We start from the raw sequence: 20908 nt of genomic DNA on the forward strand, positions 1-20908 counted from the left end.
CCATTATGGACCTAGCTTACAATAAAACGGTGGGTTTTACACTATTGCAGTGCGGCCTCAACAAACCAGTTTCCATTTATGGAAACTGTGTCTTCCCATTTTGCGTTGATTTTCAAATGATCATATCACTCGTTTTTTTTTCCATTTAAGATCAAATTTGGACACCAGATAGATCTTGACGACCCGATCATTTTGATATAAGGCATGCTTCTTGGCATGGCCCGAGGAGAGGGAAATTCTAGAGAGAAGATATGCTCAAAAACACAAAAATTCATAAGAAAACATCCAATTCTTTGAAAGGCTATGATCAAGATTCCAATGACAGATCATTGAAAATACGGGTTTGTTGCGACCGTGTATCGAAGAGATACATTTTGGTATAAGTTTTAAGTGTAATCGAAAGCCAAATGATGTGAATTTTACGGTTGAAGGAAGGAACATTTTTCTGATCACTGGAATCCCATTTTCCAGTGACGTCCCAAATTTGGGAAATGCTCAATTCCAAACCAAAACGGACAAAAAATAATGCAAAATGATTGTGACCGTGTCCTCTCCAATTTATGATAAAAATGAAGATTTGGAACATCACAAATCAAGCAACATTGATGGTTAAATAATTGCAACATTTTGGACTTGGTCGGATTTTGGGTTCTTCCTAAAAAAACATGTTTCAAGATGATCAAAGTTTATCAAAACGTTCATAAAAATACATGCATTGATTCTACGACTGTTGATTGCTTGAATTACCATCATATGTGTCCAAAAAAGCTCTCGAAGACTAGCCATGACAAGAGACCCCTCATGGAGGGATGGTTTTATCATTTGTTGAAAAGTGTTTCGGGGTATTTTTGTCATTTGGACCAAATACAGGATGTTTATTTTAATTCAGTAATGGGTCTTTTTTTACAATTTGGGGTACTATTGAGCATTCCACCCCTGTTTAGTGGTTGCTCTATATAAGGAATCTCGTGTCACTTGTATGAGGGTCTTCGAATTTTTGTTTTTGAACTCTCCAAATTTTAGAAATACGGGATTATTTTAGAGTGAATTTCAGTTTATTCTCTTTGCTTTGATCACACCCCCAAGACCAAAGGGAGAGGAGAGAGAGAAACATTTGGTAGAGAGAAATACGCTTAAACCACCATACACCACAACCCATTCCCTACTCCACCTTAGCCCATTTCGTACACCACACACTACACTACGTCCCATACACCACACCTAAACCCTAACCCTCCCTCTCTCACGTTCATTCAAGGAGACTCATGGGGTGCACCTAGGCACACACATACCATAAGTCCACTCTCTCTCCTCTCTTTCTTTCTTCCTTCTCCTTCTTCTTCTCTCATTCTCTCTCCTTTGAAGTCACAAACCCACGCCTAGGGTGGGCCTAACTCCCTTCTCTATTTTTTTCATCTCATTCACTCGCCTACCCATGCTCTACGTGCACTCGCCTGCCTCCTCCCCATAGCGCACTCTTCAACCCACGTTCAATGCGCATATGCCTACCTACGCTCGGCTATATAGTGTTCGAGCTGAGAGATTCTTTCTTCTCCCATTTTTAGACCACCACGAGCCACTTGTCCATTAAAAAAGGTACATTTTAGATGAGCATATTATTACACAAGCTTCATTGGTAGTTTTTATTGAAAGAAGAGTACGAGACAAGATATTGATGTTCGAGAAGGAGCCGTGTCCAAACTATGCTGCTAGATAGCTGGAGGGCTTTCATGAATTGAGCTAAGAGGGTACTTGCTTGAGCTTATCCCACGAACCCAACCGTGGTGAGGTAGGTGCCATTGTCCATCTTCTCACCATCACTAAAGGTGACTCCACAAGACACACGAGTGAACCTCATGAGGGTCACACGGTTGTTCGAGAGGGGGTCTAGGGCACAATAAACCCACCGGCCCCGAAATCTAGGCGCGCCACTGATAACTTGGTCTTGTGGATGACCTTAAGACACACCAACTCTATGGTCTCAAAGGCATGACCCTAAAACTGCCTTCACTTGGTTTTGGTGGATGAACTTAAAACATACCAACTCTATGGTCTCAAAGGCATAACTCTAAATCTACCTTCACTTGGTCTTGGTGGATAGCCTTAAAAACACACCAACTCTATGGTCACAGCAGGATGACCTTAAAGTCGCTTCCTCAAGGAAGACAGACATGACAAAAACCCACAAGGGCATCATGGGTAAAAGCGTCATGTGTAAAAGCCTCAAAGAAAAGAAAAGAAAAGAAAAATGACGGGCATAATAGTATCATTGGCTATTATGGGTAAAATATGTCAAAATAAAAATGGCCATGATTAAAAGCCCCTAGGGCATCATAAGTAAAAAAAATTGTAGACATGGTACAAAAGCCATGGGCAAAAGAGCCACAAAAAAATAGATACAGGGTTCTTGCGAGAACCAAAATGGTACACAACCCAAGGGCATGGAAAAAAACCCGAGAGGGCATCCAAGTCACACATGACTGAAAAGCAAGCATGCCTCCATGAAAAAAAAGCCGCTAGGCTCATCTCTTACCCCTTTTTCAGAGGAGACAAGGACTGATAGGAAAGGATAGAAGAAGATTGCAAACGAGGAGAAAGAAGGGCGCAAGCAAAGAAGAAACGCAAGCCACAAGGCAAAAAGAAACATGCAAGCTAAAGAAAAGAGAAAATTTATTTCATAAAAAAGAAGGATTACAAAACTGTGAGCACAGAGACAAAGAAGTTGGGAAAACAACAACCAGACACTTCCAAATTTCAAATTGTTTTAATAGAATAAGGAAATTAACTTTTATACTATGATCTTATAGGAAAATACTATACACATATTACCTTGTGTAGATTGTGTACTTGGGGTATAACATTTTAGGAGATAGTTTATATAAGGTTGCGACTTTTGAAGTATGGTGAACCTCAAAAATTCAATAGAAAATAGTGTTTTGATGTTGGAAAACTGTTAATTGATTACCAACTCAACATCGACATGTATGGATATAAGGATTGGACCTCATTTCAAGTCCTACAAGTAATATACTTGTATCGAGTTACCGGGATTATCTATTTTTAATATTTATAAGTGTTCATAGGTATGCTCAATCTTCACTACTTTTAGATATTTAACTTTCATAATTTGGTTTAAAAATGGATTTCCAATCCATCCTGATGTTTTCAACACCGAAATTATAGCTTTTGGCCAAATTTATAGGTCCACCTCAGTTGTATGGTACAAGGTGGGCACCTTATACAAATCTCACTCTTTTTTTAAGGGAAATTTATCCAAACACGCATAAGAGGTCAACAATATTGTAAGAAATTCATGTAAGGAAAAAACCTTATATTGTAGGAGTTAGTTGCAGTTTAAAAATCCATACGAAAAGGATTTCCGTATAGGAAATATCGACCATTGATTATCTTATAGAAATGAAAGAAAAAATAGATTTCAAGTCTTAAAAATGGAGCTTCTGATAACTATAGACATCTCATTTTAAATCTGACAAATTCTGTAGTTTTCTTGGACCCTTACGATTGACTTAGTGAACCCAAAATCCATAGGTCACACAACTTACCCTTGGACCCAGAACCATTCTGCTGACCCAAAAACCCTGTTACACCCTGTTTTGACCCAAAACCTTGAAAACGCGGTGTTTTAAGAAAACAATCATTAAAAATAGTAAAAAAATCTGTTTTGACCCAAATCTTCTCTGAGAGCTTCACAAGAGCCTGCGGAACCCAAATTGAAGAACAACAATTTTGACAATTTTTGGTCTGGTTGACACGGGGCGTGCCGCCCAAAGAACACAGAGCATGCCGCCCATGTCATCCTGCAAATGCCCTATTTTACCAAAAAATTCATTAAAATAGTAAACAAATCCATTTTGACCCAAATTTTTTATAGTAGCTTCGAAAGAGATAGAGAAAAACACAAGAAGAAAAAAATATAAATTTTGACAAAATTTGATTTGTACGACATGGGGCTGCTGCCCAGGCGACACGACCCATGCTGCCCAAATCCGTGCCCCAAATTTTAATATGTTTGACTCAGGATTTGTTGGTTATGGATGTATATCCTTTCCAACAGGCCTTGGGCCCTTGTATATCCCTTTTTCGTGGCTACATAAGGGCAGATGATGTTAGAAACTGAGGGGGACAGACGGACTTCTTCGAAAAAAGCTGAAAACCCTCGGAAAGAGTCTGCTTAAAAACCACTGGCCTCCTGAAACCCTAACCTTAAGAAAAAATCCTAGATATCGAGAGCACAACAACCCTAGTTATAGAACCATATCCAGGGTACAACCACCCTATCCATCACAGATCTTCTGGTCAACATCCCGATCAGAGAGGCAAAGAGGACGCTGTTGCTGATACAGGGAAGCCCTTGAAGGCTCGGGAGTCCCGGGCCATCTGGCCTAGTTTGGTATCATTTTCTTCCTTTATTTTATGATTTAAACTTTACTTTGATCTTATTTTGGTTATTTTTCTTTAAAAAATCGTGTTTTTGATGCCTTGGATCATGCTGGCTCCGCCATAGATCTGAGAGCAGATCTGCTCGTTTCTGGGTAGATCTGGCTTTAGATCTAAATTCAATTTGTCCCACCTTTTATACCATTTATTTTCATTTCATTTAACAATTTAAAGTGTCAGATCTGAGGGATCTACATCTGTAGATCGTTTTGATTTTGCGCTGTAAATAGTTTGGCACCCACCGTGGGGCAAATCGAGCGTGATCCGAGCATCAAAATTTTGAAAATCTCAGAATCTTTGTAAACATTGTAGGCGTGTTCTAGGTATCATTTTGTGACTGTTTCCAAAGTTTCAGGTCAGAATAAAATATTTAAAAATATAAAAAAAATAGTCTTTTGTTAGATCTGTTGTCTCTTTATTTAAATTTATTTTCATCAAACAAAATTTTATTTGCTGTTTTTCCAAGTTCACGATAAGCTTATTTTATCAATGTATACAAGAAAAAAATAAGAAAATAATTATGTTTTTGGGTGACACGGACCGTGCCGCCCAGGTCCAAGGCGACATGCTCTCTGGTTCTCCCCGTTGCCCAATTCAAAAGTTTTTAAAATTTTGCAGGATGGGTCCTGGGTCTCTTTTGTGGCTGTTCAAAATATTTCAGAGCAAAATAAAATTTTTAAAAATACCAAAAAACTATTTTTCTTGATACAGGTTTGTTCTATTTGTTGTTCTTTTGTTTCACCTTGTTTCAATTTTATTTCATCAAAAAGTCTGATTTTTCTACTTCTGCAAGTTTTAGCAGCCTTATTCCATCAAGATCAACAAGATAATAAAAAATAAAAAAATTTTGGGCGACACGACTCGTGCCACCCAACATACATGTGCGACACGACCTGTGCCGCCTGGGCGATGCGGTCTGTGCCGCTCTATCATAGAGGTCTCAGAAACATTCTTGGACCCGACAAGCCCGTTCCACAGCCTTTTTTGTGCTTTTTCACCAATGTTTGGCTTAAAATAATTTTTTTAAAAATATAAAAAAAAAAATTGCTTCAAATAAGTCTGTCCTGCTCTTGACTTTTTTCTGTTTTATTTTATTTTATTAATTTTGGTTGAAACCATTTTTCCCTTCTTTAACCATGCTTAGTCTAATTGTATTTTTTCAAAGTTAAAAAAAAAAAAAAAAAAAAAAAATATACATCGAGTGCTGCTTGCACCCTCCTTGAACTGTGTCCCGTTCAAGTCACCCTCGACTCGGCCGCGCTAGACTTAGCACGGATTGTGCCTGGTTTCATTGTTCTGACTTTCCCTTCTTAGGGGTTGCTTATCCCCTTCATCTATACTCTAAGCACGATCAGTGCCGAGCGCCCATTTATTTTCTTTCTTTGCATTGTGTGTTTGTGTGCTTGACATTATTTTCATTTGCATGCTTCTTTACACACTCTAGCACGCACCGATCGGGAATGCCAAAAAACTAGAAAACAAATTTTTCGAAAACACCCGAAATCGACGTTAACGGCGTGAGGGGAACCTAGCATTGAGAGCCGAGGCAGTTGGGATTCACATAACTTTAACTTTGAGCTCCCCTCTGTAATCCTTTGCCTCAAAGAAACTCCATGTATAGTAAGACCTAGTAAAATCCTATAACAGGAGGCCAGGACCTATGTGGAAACCTATATCAACCTAGCCGCATTTCTGTAGTTAGGAACTGACTCTCAAGCCAAGCTTACGTATAATACTATACTAGGTAAATAAATTTCGTCTGCTCGATGCTTATTGATCTTGGGTGTTAGCCCGTATCTGCTTTTGGTCTGAGTTGAACCCTCTTGGTCCAAGTTCAGACTTGTACCCAGCCTAGCCTTGGTCCGAACTAGGTTTCGGCTTAGTCTGAACTTCAGCCCCTCTTGGTTACAGTCGAAGGCTCGTTTCTAGTTCATCTTTGATCCAGTTCAGGCCCATACCTGGCCTGATCATTAAAACTCTTTGGGTCCATGTTCAGGCTTATACCCAGCCTAGCCCAGATCCGAACCACGTTCACACCCATTCGAACCTAGGCCCCTTTTGGTCCGAGCCAAGGGCTCATGCCTAAACTCACTTTGATCCAGTCCTGGTCCACACTTGGTCTGATTATCATAACCCTATAGGTCCTAGCGTAGGCTTGCACCCAGCTCAGACCAAGTCCGGACCAGGTTTGCACCCGGGTCCAAACATAGACCCACTCTTGGCCCGAGCAGAGACTCGAATTTACCTTGTCTAGATCTTTTTCTAGGTTCTAGCATAGGTCTAAACATAGAGTTGCCTCTAGAGCTAGACTAGGCTTAAGTCTAGCAAGTCTAGATTTCGGCCTAGTCTTAGCCTTGGTCTTAGTTAAGGTTTTACCCGTAGAGTCAGGCTGAGTCTGCTCTAGGTCATCGAGTTCAGATCTTACCTAAGCCTAGACTCTAGAATCCGGCCAAAGAAAGTCATCATGTCGGTTACCCAAGGTGATTATGATGACCACTCCACGACTGACTCTAATCGAACCTTCCCAAACCTAGGGACCAGTATGCCGGAATCCCATGGGATTATGGCTAGAACTTGGGCCAATCCATTATCCATCATTTGGGTCTTCAATTAGAAGCCGACTCCCAGGCATCCACTCCTAACCCTGAGCTTTGTATAGTCCGAAAAGTTGGCTCCGCACAAAAAAGATTAAACAGCCAAGGGGTTCGATCGGCCATTGTCCTACAGGGAACCTTATGTAGCTACAGTAGGAGCCGTTTGACCTTAGGCAACCAAAGCAGGTGTCGTGCGAGGGAAGAAGTTCATGCGGAATCTAACTCTAATTCCCACAGCTCGAACTAAGATAACCTCGAGATGCAGTGGTCTCAGAACCATGACGCACTTAAGTCTAGAAGATCCAATCCAACCTTGAGCCACCATAGTACCGCTCACGATGTTCTTAACACTGTATTGAGTAGAGGCGTCAATTTAGATCAACCCTTAGGCGAGATGGGCATCCAAGCTACTCCTAAAATTCTGGTTGACTTAGTTTACACTGTTCATGCCCTAGCTCACGGGTCAAACCCAAACCAAGTAAATGGTATAGGCCAACCCCTAGCACAACTGAGTCAGCCGATTTTTCAATTGCCCCCCTTAGTTTATCCATTTCAACAACCGCGAAAGGTGGCGACACGCATGGGTCAGTACGCCCCTCAAGCGCAAGTGTATCAAACCGCCCTGGTGACCGCGACCCATCAACCACAAGCCCATACAGGCCCACATCTTCCCCAAATCTCAACTTACCAATCTACACTTGGTAACCCACTAACCGGTGGGCCTACTATCACGCCAAATACGCAACCAGAAGGCACTTTAAAAGCAATGCAGGATATGCTCGTAAGAATGGGCATGCATGATATTCTACCTCCAAAGGCTTATGTTCATGAGACCCTTAGAGGCATGGAAGACCTTCCCCCTGGGTTTGTCATCGTAGAGTTTAAAAACAAAATCAATGGGAAGAGTGACCCATATATTCACGTTAACGAGTACCTCCTCTCTGTCCGAGCTTTGAGAGACAGGCCTTACCAGTTTAAGGCCCTGTTTTCACAAACTTTGACTGGTGAGGCTTTAAACTGGCATCGGAGAATAATGACTGCTCAACCACACATAACTACAGATGAAATGTTCAACCACTTCATCTCTCATTACCATGGGTTGAAACCAAGATCTCTTTCCTTGGGCGAGCTCAGTTCAACCAAAAAAAACCAAGGAGAATCCTTCAAGGATTTTATTGATCGATTCCGCGAGGCGACGATACTGGTCATCAAATGTCCACTTATGGATCCAGCTAAAATCTTCATGACCTTAGAAAATGTAGCTCCTGAATACAAGACCTTCTTTAGCCAGGGACTTATCCCCCACTCTTTCGACTCCATGATCGAGTGGGTGGCACGACATGAAAGGGCAAGAGGGACACCCCTTAGTACTAGGCCCGATAACAAATCCACCACGACACCCCAGAATAAAAATTGGAGCAATGGTAAGGGAAAGCTTCCGGTCAGGTCAATGAAATTGTCGTTAATGGACCGGGTCAGGATTCAGCCACCCAACATAATAATAGGAATCAAAATCGAAGGTGTCAGCCTAGAGCTAACACTCAAAATAGCAATCAAAGGTGAGAGGACAACTTCACTCCTCGTTAGAAAGAGTGCTAGAGTTACTCTTGAAGAAAACATGGTTCAACTCCCACCACCATCTGAAGATAAAAACATATGGTGCAAGTGGAATAGAAACCATGCCCATGATACTCAAAACTGTTTCTACTTGAAGCGGGTGATTCAAGGGTTGATTAATAGGGGCGACATAACTGTTGGACCTAGAAATCAACCTGTTGAAGAACCTAATCAAAAAATGGGTATCTTCACGAACCCTCTCCCCAAAAATACGGCCACAACGACGAAAGAAACGAGAGCTCTGAGCAACTCAAAGGAGGATGTTCTCATTCACATGATTGAAAACAGAGACGAAGAAGATGATCCCAGCCAATTCAGATTTGTTTTTTGTCATCATCTCCAAGAAGTTGAAGAAGATCTTTTTATTCTTCTTAGAGGAAACTCTTTGTCCCTGAACTTTGATGATCCTCTTATGTGGGACTAGTATGATGAAGATGATTCCCTTGAGATTGACATGGTCAAAGCTGATGAAAAGGGATCATCTTCTGAACTAGGGACCAACACCCCGAGGTCTCCCATTACTCTCGCTAGGGCTAACCTTGTCGAGGTCTAGGCTAGCGAATTTGATTCCTTAACTCGAAGACATCGAGTGTTCAAGCCCATCCAATTGATGGCGGACACTCCTGATGAAAGAATGGGAGTCACTTCAATAGCCAAACCACCAGTAGGGGTTGCGAATCATGAACCTAATAAAGGAACTCAACCACCTATGATCTACCGATTCATCTCAGTAAGGTCCAGGCTCAAATCTCCATCTTAAAGATGCTTGAGAATTCGCTGGCACATAGAGAGAAAATTGAAAAGGTTCTTGCTAAGACCCACATCCCTAGCAACACATAGCCAAATGAGTTGTGTGGGATGATCAATCAACTAATGGCACCAACGCCATTCATATTCATGGAAGAGGACATCCCGGCCAATGTCAATCGCTTTCACGTCCAACCTCTTCATATCACTATTTTCCTGAAAGGATATGAGACAAGGAGAGTGTTGGCTGATAATGGGGCATTCCTGAATATATTCCCTATGAAAATGGCGAAGAATATAGGAAAATGCTCAGATGGCTTCGAACTGTGTCAGTTAACCATTGCTGCATATGATGGGACCAAGAGGTAGGCTAAGGGCATATTGCCTCTCACACTCAAGATTGATCTCACCATTCAGTCGGTGAAGTTTTATGTCGGACATAAAACCTTCTTTCAACATGCTGTCTGGAAGACCTTGGCTCCACGAAAACCTCGTGGTTGCCTCCACGCTGCATCAATGCCTAAAATTTTCAACCCAAAATAGTGTTGCCAAGGTTTGTGTTGACTCCCCCTTCTTTTCTTAATTCTAGCACACATAGCGAAAAGCTAGCCATAGGGGTCGAGCTCGGGGAAATCCTGCTCGCTTCCTTCTTGATTGTGTCACTTTACACCTAGAGGCCGGTGACCTCGTTCCTCAAATTCTGTAAACTTCCACATCGATGGAGGAGATTATCCAATGCCAACATCGCTACGGCTTCGGGTCCATCGAAGCCTGACACATGCTCCTCTCTCAAGGCTTCCAACCAGGCCAAGGCTTGGGGAGTCAAGAGCAAGGAGTAAAGGAAGAGATTTTTGCATCACCTGAGGCCAAAACTGAAAAAAGGGGATCGAAGAGAACTTAGGTGTACTCTCATCCTGTTTCAAAGCCAAATAAAGCCTTCAAGCTCTCTGGGCTTCATATCAGGGGGCATTCAAAAGCTCGATCCTAATGATGTTCGTCCTCCAAAATGGCCAAAGGTGATCCTTGATTGCTCAATAGGGAATAAATCTTCTTCCACATCACGACACACACAAGAACTGGGAATTGAAGACCTTTTCGCTGACTTGGATCTGAAGGAGGTGTACACAGTTGGCTCTAACACAGCTAAGGGTGCTCATCCACCAACACCAACCCAGGGATGGAGTTGGTCGATCATTCGTTCGAAGAATACCAGCAGCACCTTCAAGTCTAGGTGCCAAAAATTGGATAGGGGCGGGGTGGCATTTCTCTCACGAGTCCCATAAGAGACACCTCTTCTGGCATTTCAAAAAACTAGTGAAAATTCAAAACATGATAAAGTTAATAATAATGAAAAATAATTTTAAAAAATGATGCTCACTCAAGATAGCCCTAAAACGGTGCATAATACCCAAGACAATGATTTGGATGACCAAGATGAAGATCAAGAGAGTCAAGAGTCTAAAGAAATCTATCAACCTGAGGAACTTACGTCCCATGTTGAGAAATTCAAGAAGAGGTTCGATGGTGACCCAATGGCCATCATCGAAGAGATTATTAACGTAAACCTAGAACTGAGAAGGACCCAAGGTTAACCAAGATTGGAACCTCCTCATATTCTGTGGAGCAGGAAAATGTGATTTCCTTTCATAAGGAACATCGCAATGTCTTCGCCTGGTCATATGAGGATATGCCAGGGCTAAATCCCACATTGGTGCAACATCACCTAATATTCAATGAAGGGGCAAAGCCTGTAAGGCCGAAACTCTGACGTCAAAAGACCCTCGAGCTCAAAATCAAGGACGAAATCGAGAAACTGCTCAAGGCAAAGTTCATTACCCCCGTCGATTACTTAGAATGGTTGGCCAACATAGTGGTCGTACCAAAAAAAGATAGGAGGACTTGAGTGTGTGTCAACTACAGAGACCTGAACAAGGCATGTCCCAATGACAACTTCCGGTTATCAAATATAGATGCTGTGGTCGACAACACTGCGGGGCAAGAGATGCTGTCATTCATGGACGACTTCTCAGGTTATAACCAAATCCTCTTGGCAGAAGATGACCAAACCAAGACTTCATTCATAGTACAATGGGAAACCTATCGCTACAAAGTCATGCCCTTTGATCTCAAAAACGTAGGAGCAACTTGTCAAAGGGCAATGACTAGCATGTTCCACGACTCAAAGCATACCATTATGGAAGTCTATGTCAACGACATTCTGGTCAAGTTGAAGACCAGGTCTGATCATCTCACCAACCTGAGAACCATTTTTGAAAGACTCCGGAAACATCAACTCAAACTCAATCCATAAAAATGTATCTTTGGAGTGGAATCCAAAAATTACTAGGCTTTATAGTAAGCCAAAGAGGTATTGAGGGGGACCCATCCAAAATATGAGCCATCACTAAAATGCCTCCTCCCCGGAACATCAGAGAAATCTGTGGGCTTCAAGGTTGCATACAAGCCATAGGGCGTTTCATTTCACAACTAGCAGATAAGTGCCCACGATTCCTTAGATTCCTCAAGAAGGGCAACCTATTCACATGGGACAATGAATGCCAAGAAGCATTCGATCCAATCAAGGAGTACCTCACCAAACCTCCCATCCTTAGTTCTCCTAATCCAGATAAACCCCTGTTCCTATATTTGTCAGTGAATGAAAAGACCATGGGGGCAATGTTAGGACAATATAACGACCATGGAATAGAACAAATGATATACTATATCAGCAAAACCATGGTCAACTATGAGACAAGATACACAGATGTGGAGAAGCATTGCTTAGCCATGCAGAAACTAAGACATTATGTCTTATCTCAATCTGTCAAGCTCATATGACCCACTCAAGTACCTATTGGAGAGGCCAGTCCTCGATGGACGATTTCGAAGTGGAGAATGCTATTGAGCGAGTTCGAGATTGAGTATGTCACTCAAAAATCAGTCAAAGGATAAGTCATTGCTGATCACTTAGCTGAACACATACTGCCAGACAATATTCCTGTTAACGCGGATCTCCCTGATGAGAACCTCTTCACAATTGAGGACTTGATTTGGGAGCTATACCTCAACGGTGCAAAGAACGAATACGAGTCAGGTATAAGAGTCATACTATGCTTACTCGAGAAGACTTTAATGCCAACAACCATTAGGTTGAATTTCCCATGTGCCAATAATATTGCTGAATATGAAGCCTTGATAACTGGGCCCGAGAACGCCATGAAAATCCAACAAATACGAGTGATTGGTGACTCCTTACTTGTCATAAACTAAGTTCAAGGGATTTGGAGGGTAAAAGAAGAAAAGCTCAATAGTCGATATTCCTCCAGAAATCACCACGTTACCATTCTACATTAGGAACAAACATGACCCTTTCCCACCAAGGATAAAAAAAGAAATAGAGCAAGAAAACGAGAACGATGGGGAAGTGTCTCTCGTGGCTTTAGATGCACTAGTTAAAACAAAACCATGGTTCCATGATGTTTTTCCCCGCTAAAAGAGGGGTTATACCACAAAGGAGCGACCAAAAAGGATACAAAAGCCCTTCGAAGGTTTTTGATGGGATTCTTGGTAAGAGGTGACCTCCTGTTCAAGAAATCCTTTGATGGCATCATTCTACAGTGCCTCGATCAGCCAAAAATTGACCAAGTACTAACAGAGTTCCACAATAAAGGAGGTCATTCTGGGGCAGTCGCCTTAGCTCAGAAAATCAGGCGCCAAAGCTATTACTAGACCACCATGGCTGAAGACTGTTGGAAGTTCATTAAGAGGTGTCCCAAATGTCAACTCTTTGGAGAGCTCATCCATGCACCATCTGTATCACTCAACTTAATACCACCCGTATGGCCCTTCGTCATGTGGGGTTTTTATATCATTGGAATGATATCATCAAAAGCTTCAAACGACCACCGTTTTATATTAACGGCTACATAATACTTCATCAAATAGGTAGAGGTCGCATCACTTGTTAAAATTGAAGGTCAACATTTGCCCGTTTCATAAAGAACAATATCGTATTCGGATTCGGTGTTCCTGAGTCAATCATCACTAACAATGGATCCAATCTCAAAAATGAAAAGGTCACTAAGGTGTGTAAAAGGTTTGGGATAACACAGAAATTCTTCACACTTATTACCCTCAAGGAAACGGACAAGCAGAAGCAACAAACAATGGACTTCTCATAATTAACAGACAAAATAATAGAAGGCGAAAAAGATTGGCACGAAAAGATAAATGACGCCTTACGAACCTACAGGACAACTGAGAAGACTCCTATTGGCATGACCCCATACTCATTGGTGTATGGTATGGAAGCAGTGCTACCCATCGAGGTTGAGATACCATCTTTCCGAGTCCTTATTCATAAAAACTCAGATCAGGAGCAAAAGGTTGAAGAACGAATCGCTGCCCTCATTAATTTGGATGAAAACCGACTACGAGTAATATAGAATATCGTTGCTTGCCAGTGCAGAACCGAGAAGGCATACCAAAGAAAAGTTGTTCCACGACAATTCAAAGAAGGAGACATGGTACTCAAGAAAATTTTTCACACTCCTGTAAATCCACACCCTTTAGGCAAGTTCAAACATAATTGGAAGTGGCCATTTGTTGTTCTTGAGTGCATGCAGGAAACTCTTATAAGATAAAAAATCAGGAGGGTTATGAACTCAATGGCCCCATTAATGCGATGTATCTCAAAAAATACTACCCGTAACTGGCTCAAAAACATGCTAAAAACTTGAAAAGGCATCACAAAGAAAAATAAGAAAAAAAATAAAAAAACAAAAAAATTGACGTGGTGAAAACCTATAAAGGCACCACGGGTAAAAGAGAGAATAAAATCTCCAAGAAGAAGCTTTCGATGCAAAACACTCAAGTACAAACAAGTAATTGCAAGTTCCAATAATACTACACAAGCAAACCCGGAGGATGAAGACTCCTCCTAAAACCGTAAGTTCCCAACATAACCAACTCAGAAAGATGTAGGAAGGTGACATGAATGGAAAATCGAATTGATTTCAATAAACCCTGGAAAACATCGAGACCCTGCAAGAGCAAACCCCTATAAGAATCTAGAGGACTTTTCGTGGATCTGCGAAGCAAGGATGAAAGCTTCAAAGGTAAAAAGACAACTTCGTGATTTTTGAGTTCTCACGATCCCACAAGGGAATCCTTTCATCATCTCTAGGTAAAATATAACAAAGAAAATCACCACCAAAGGGGCCACAGGTGTCAAAACTGTAAGGCCCATCTATTTCGAAAATGTTGTTTCAATTTAACTATTAAAATCATCCATTTTCAAAAGCTTGCTCCTTGTATAAGGGAATTCCTCCATCACTACAAGAGGTTAAACTGTTAGTCAATTTGGCCTCGTTCTCAAAGCCAACTTCCTACGCCTGTTATGAAGGCTGAAAACTAGCCAGCCATTCTATGGTTGTATGAGTATAACTACCAACTACCACATATAAGAGATGGGTGAACCTTGCCAATGAGGAAATTGGCTAGTCTGGGAGCGTTTTTTCTCTCGACTGGATCCCCAGAGGCAAAATGAGTCAAGCTCATCCCTGTGTATGCGTACAACGACCCAATAGTCAGAAATTAGAGACAAAAACCTACAACTAAGGGGCAGAGTTTGTAAATATTCAGTTTAAAAAGTATGTGCAGAGAAAGTGTTCTATCATGCTTCCATGAATAAAATTGCACACTTACAAGGTAAGCTTAGCAAAGACCCCCTAACAAGGGCAATAAAAAAAAAAATTTCAAACTCCCCACAACAGGGGCAAAGTTGAGAAAACCTCACAACAGGGGAAGCAACACTTAATTAAAAAAAATAATAATAATCGAAAACATTTTTATGGGGGACATACCTGGTGTCACCCAGCAAAAACATAATAATAAAAAAAAAAAAATTCAAAAAATACCATATGCTCCTTGGTGGCATGAGCTTAAATTGTCAACCGATTCCAAATCTTTTGCTCCTCGGTGGCATGGGTCTAAACTGCCAACCGGCTTCAAAATCTTCTACTCCTCGGTGGCATGAGTCTAAACTACCAACCAATTCCATGGTGGCATGAGCCTAAACTGCCAGCCAAGATTTAGATCGTCAAACTCGTGTGACGTTAGAAACCCCAGCAAACACGTCAAACTGGTGCGATATTAAAAAGCCGAACTAACACGTCAAACTCGTGCGACGTTAAAATCCCAAGCTAACACGTCAAACTCATGCGACGTTAAAAAATCAAGCTAACACGTCAAACTCGTGCGACGTTAAAAAACCGAGCTAATACGTCAAACTCATACGATGTCAAAAAGCCGAGTTAACACATCAAACTCGTGCGATGTTAAAAAACCGAGCTAACTCGTCAAAATCATGCGATGTTAAAAAATCGAGCTAATATGTCAAATTCGTGCGACTTAATAGAGTTGAGACAGGTATGTCTAGCCCTGTATGATGTAAAAGGTCAGGTTATCCAGTTCAACGTCAAACTTGTGCCACGTAAAAGAGCCGAGATAAGTACTATATATCCCCGTATGACGTAAAAGGTCGGGTGTATGGTCCATCGCTGCACGATGCTAGACTTCTTAGAGGGATCTTTGGTTGCAGGTGTTAAAATTGCTAACCAACCCTGTTTTTTGAAATATCTTCCTATTTTCAAAATTTTCATTATATTTCTTATGCTTTCAAAAAATTTTAATTTCTTTGTTAAAATCGTAACCTGTCCCTACTCCTGCTTCTTATTCAAATCTCCCCCTACTTTCAAAATTTCTAAAATATTTTCTAAAACGAAGGAGCTTGGACACTCGTATATGATGATTACGTTTACCGTGATTACCGCTTTGCCACCTCATCTCTCACTTCAGATTCGGTTAGACAAGTCTCTTCTTATAGAATGCCTTTCCCTATGGACAGCCTTCAGAAACACTAAGGAGAGCAAAGAAATTGCGAGCGTTAAAAACATTTTAAACAGAGAAAACCCCTGAGGCCAAGTGGCATGGCTGTACAATCCTCCTCGAGTTTCAAGCATGCGTAGCTCGTCGACACCTCACGTTGAAAACCCTAGTATAAAAATGCCTTAGGTGGGTGAGCATGGGAGTACAATGGCTTGGAGGGATAGTTGGTGCATCATCTGGCCACATGATGTTGGGATGACATTCATTTTTGACATTCTCATGTCCCTCGAAGGACAGAGAGTGCATGTTTGCCTGCCCCTCGAAGGACAGGGAACGTCAGAGTGTCTACTTCTTTGCCATTCACCTGTCCCTCGAAGAACAGGGAGTGCCAAATAGGGGCAATTGTAGATACCCATTTTAAATCTGGCAAATTCTGTAGTTTTCTTGGACCCTTAGGATCTCATTGACTTAGAGAACCCAAAATCCACAGGTTACACAACTTAACCTTGGACCCAGAATCATTCTACCTTGGGACCCAGAATCATTCTAACCAGCCCAAAAACCCCGTTAAACCCTGTTTTGACCCAAAACCCTGAAAACGTGTTGTTTTATGAAAAAAATCATTAAAAATAGTAAAAGGCTCCATTTTGACCCAAATTTTCTCTGAGAGCTTCACAAGAGGCTACGAAAGACACCCAAATTGAAAAACTTAATTTGAAAAAGATTTGGTTGAGCGACACGGACGTGTTGCCCCGGCGACACAAGACGTGTCACCCAAGTTATCCTACAAATGCCCTATTTTACCAAAAAAATCATTAAAAATAGTAAAACAAATTTGTTTCGGCCCAAAGTTTTTCTGGTAGTTTGTAAAAAATCTCAAATTGGACTAAATTTAGTTTGTCAAACACGGGGTGTCCCGCCCAGGCTACACGACTTGTGCCGCCCAAATCCGTGCCCCAAATTTTGATGTGTTTGACTCAGGATTTGTTTGTTATGGATGTATATCCTTTCCAACAGATCTTGGGCCCTTGCATATCCCTTTTTCATGGCTACTTAAGGGTAGATGAAGTTAGAAACTTAGGGAGACAGACGGACTTCTTCAAAAAGAGCTGAAAACCCTAGGAAAGAGTTAGCTTCAAAAACCCTATCCTCCTGAGACCCTAACCTTAAGCCAAAAGCCTAGATCTCTAGAGCACAACAACCCTAGTTATAGAACCACATCCAGAGCACAACCACCCTGTACATCACAAATCTGCTAGTCAACATCAGGATCAGAGAGGTAAAGAAAATGCTGGTCCTGATACGGGCGAGCCCTCGAAGGTTCGGGAGTCCCAAGCCATCCGGCCCAATTTGGCATTGTTTTCTTCCTTTGTTTTACTGTTTTCATTATTTTGATTAGTTTTCTTAAAAAAATTATGTTTTTGATGCCTTGGATCATGCTGGCTCCTCTAGAGATTTGAGAGCAGATCTACTCATTTCTGGGAAGATCTGGCCTCAGATCTGAATTCAATTTGTCCCACCTTCACTACCATTGCTTTTCATTTCATTTATCAGTTTAAAGTGTATGATCTGAGGGATCTACATCCGTAGATCACTTTGATTTTGCGCTGTAAACTATAACACATCATCCAAATTGCCCATTTTCGAGATTTTTTATCTCTTTCATATGCGTACCTTTTTTGGATTTCTAATATCTTATAATTAGAAGTGAAAGCAATTTTTTAGCTTTCCCAAGGGTAACATTTTTAGGTGGATTTTTGAGGTGCACCTTATTTTTATGTTATAAGTTGTTAACCGATAAGAACTACACCTTATGACAACCAGCATTTTTTATTTAATTTCAAAATATATGTGTGAATCATAGTTAGCAAGTCTCTATTTAAAACATTATTTTTAAAAAAAAAAACTTCCGACTTTTTGAAAATCATTATGAACCCCGAGATTTTCAAAAGATCTTTAAGAAATCGCATAAATCCATATTTTATCTTCTTGTTTCGAAAAACTTTTCAAAACAAAATCTCTCCTATAACTTTATTTATTCATTAATTTAATACTGTTAAATTTTGGTTGAAAGATAAACACATTAACAGTGGGAGTAAATTAAGAATCTTATTTTAACAACCATTAAAATTTTCACAAATACGTTCCCTTTAAAAAAGTGTAAGTATTATGTTCTCCAAAAATAAGATATGAAAACAATCATGCATATCAAAATACGTAGAGTTAAAAGAAGAGTAACCCAATGAAAAATCTTTGTTTTTTTCTTTAAATTTAGAGCATCATTATAAGGAGTAAAAGAGAGATTCAATGATATTAAAGATTTAGGCAGATAGGTATTTAGTGTGAGATCTGAATTTTTTTCACTCCATTATTTTAAGCCAAATTCAAAAAATTCAAGATTTTATAACATACTTTATTTTTTGGCGATCTATATTTTTTACCCTATTTATCTCCAATTTTTGAATTAAATCTGACTTATTACCGATATTTTGGTTCGCCAATACATTATTATTCCCCAACTTGCTAACTATGATTCGAATACATGTGACCATGAGATATAATAGTTTGAAAAGGATAAACAATACAAGTTTTAAAAAATAAGCGATAATTTAATTAATGTCCCTTTTCTATTACGAAATTTTGGAACTAACAAAGAATCACTAGATAATTAATGTGAAGGACAAAATTTGAATTTCACGTTAGATCTTAATCTCAAAAATCGAGTCAGGATATGGATTTTAAGTTTTCAGTCTCAAGACATTATTTTTTGAGAAAATTATCAGGAAAAAATGCTTTTTGTTTCCAATAGAGAAAATTAAATAAAAGCGACTTTAATTTTCCGTAATTACAAAAATCTCCCATAAGATATACTAAAATTTTCTAATCTAGGAAAAGAGCCTGAGCTTAATTGGCAAGCACTCGATGATTTGCAATGCTATGTCCTAGGCTCAATTCCTACCAAAGGTAGGCCTTCTCCCCACTGATTCACACAAAAAAAATTTAAAATAAAATAAAAAATTTTCTCAAAAACCAAATAAAAACAAAGTAATAAAAGAAAAAAGAGAAAAAGTAAAGAAAGAAAGAAAGGAAGAGATGGTCCATCAACTACCACATATATTTTAACGCGAATTTTCTATGTAGCAACTTAAGATATGGACAAATAAAATTTATCAGTATCTCATGGGTAATTACCAAAAACAATTAGTGAATTTTTGCTACCAGTTTATAATAGATCTTTATAATCCTACCAAAAAAACCTAGATAATATTATAAAAGCACTAAGAATTATATTAAGAAGTATACGAAAAAATAGCAAAAAAAAAAAAAACGAGAAATAAAACAATCTAAACAAAAAGAAGTCCCTACCTATTTTAGGTGTGAAAAGAAATGACATTATGCTAATAACTTCTTTTCTAAAAAACATACCAATAATATAAAAGAATAATTGGGTGAGGAGAAAGAAGAAGCTTATTATTCTTCCAATTCTAATTCAGAAGTAACAGACTCAAAGGATTAAAAAAAAAGAGATATTATTGTACGTTCAATAAATCTTTATGAAATTATTTCTTAATACCACAAATTTAGAATTAAAAAATAAATCATTAAAAAAAATTGTTAAAAAATATTTCAAAATTCAAAATAAATAAATATAAGAAAAATAAAAATTTGAAATAACACCACAAGTATACAACTTTTATAAAACAATGATTGAAGTACGAACTAAAAAATCATTAAATGAAAAAATTACAATAGCTGATATTAAAAAGAAAATTAATTAAGCCAAAGAAGAAATTAAAAACCTTAAAGAGAGATTACAAGTTTAAAAGAAAATTCTAACCCCCTATTTCGACAATAGAAGAAATCAGTGAAGACCCAAAGTTTTTTAGTAACCTTCAATTTAAACGACAACAATAGTTTGGAGAAATAACCATAAGAGCTAAAGACTTTACTTCAACTCAAATAGATTTAATAGACTCAGGTGCTGACGTAAATTGTATATATAAAAAATAGTTCCACCTCAATATTTTGAGAAAAGTGATTAGAAACTTTTTACTGCAAATCTTAACAGGCTAAAAATTAAATATTAACACTTGTTCGGTTTATATAGTCTTTAAAGGCCTTATGAGAGATTGTATAAAAACATTTTGAATAAATAAAACGTAAACTCAATGGAATTGTGGTCCTCTTGAGGATCATACTAGGCAAATGCTATTTGCTGATACTCGGACTAGGCTCGATGTGCTAAGCCAGCCGGATAGAGATGTAACCCAAAAGGGTTTAGTGAGTTAGCCCTTGAAGACGTCAGAGTATGCCCGGATGGTATGACATGTATATAGATAGCCATATTGAGATTCATAAGTAAGAGTAAAGTATGTACATGTGCGAAAGACTACCCCTATGCATCCTTGAGTCATGGTTACATCAAGATTTGGCGGACCATAGTTTTATATATAGGAGAGAATCTGAAATCCATAGACTGAGATTGTATCTCCTAGTCTATTGACTGACTTTTGTGGTCCAATCATGAGTCCCTACAGTGAACTGTCGGTCATAGAAACTGCTGGGTCAGTTTGTGAAATCTAGGTAGATCGTGATCCGCAATT

The sequence above is a fragment of the Amborella trichopoda genome, chromosome 7 (genome assembly GCF_054954075.1).
Source record: "Amborella trichopoda isolate Santa Cruz 75 chromosome 7, AtrichopodaSantaCruz75HAP2 v2.0, whole genome shotgun sequence".
Classification (NCBI taxonomy): Eukaryota; Viridiplantae; Streptophyta; class Magnoliopsida; order Amborellales; family Amborellaceae; genus Amborella; species Amborella trichopoda.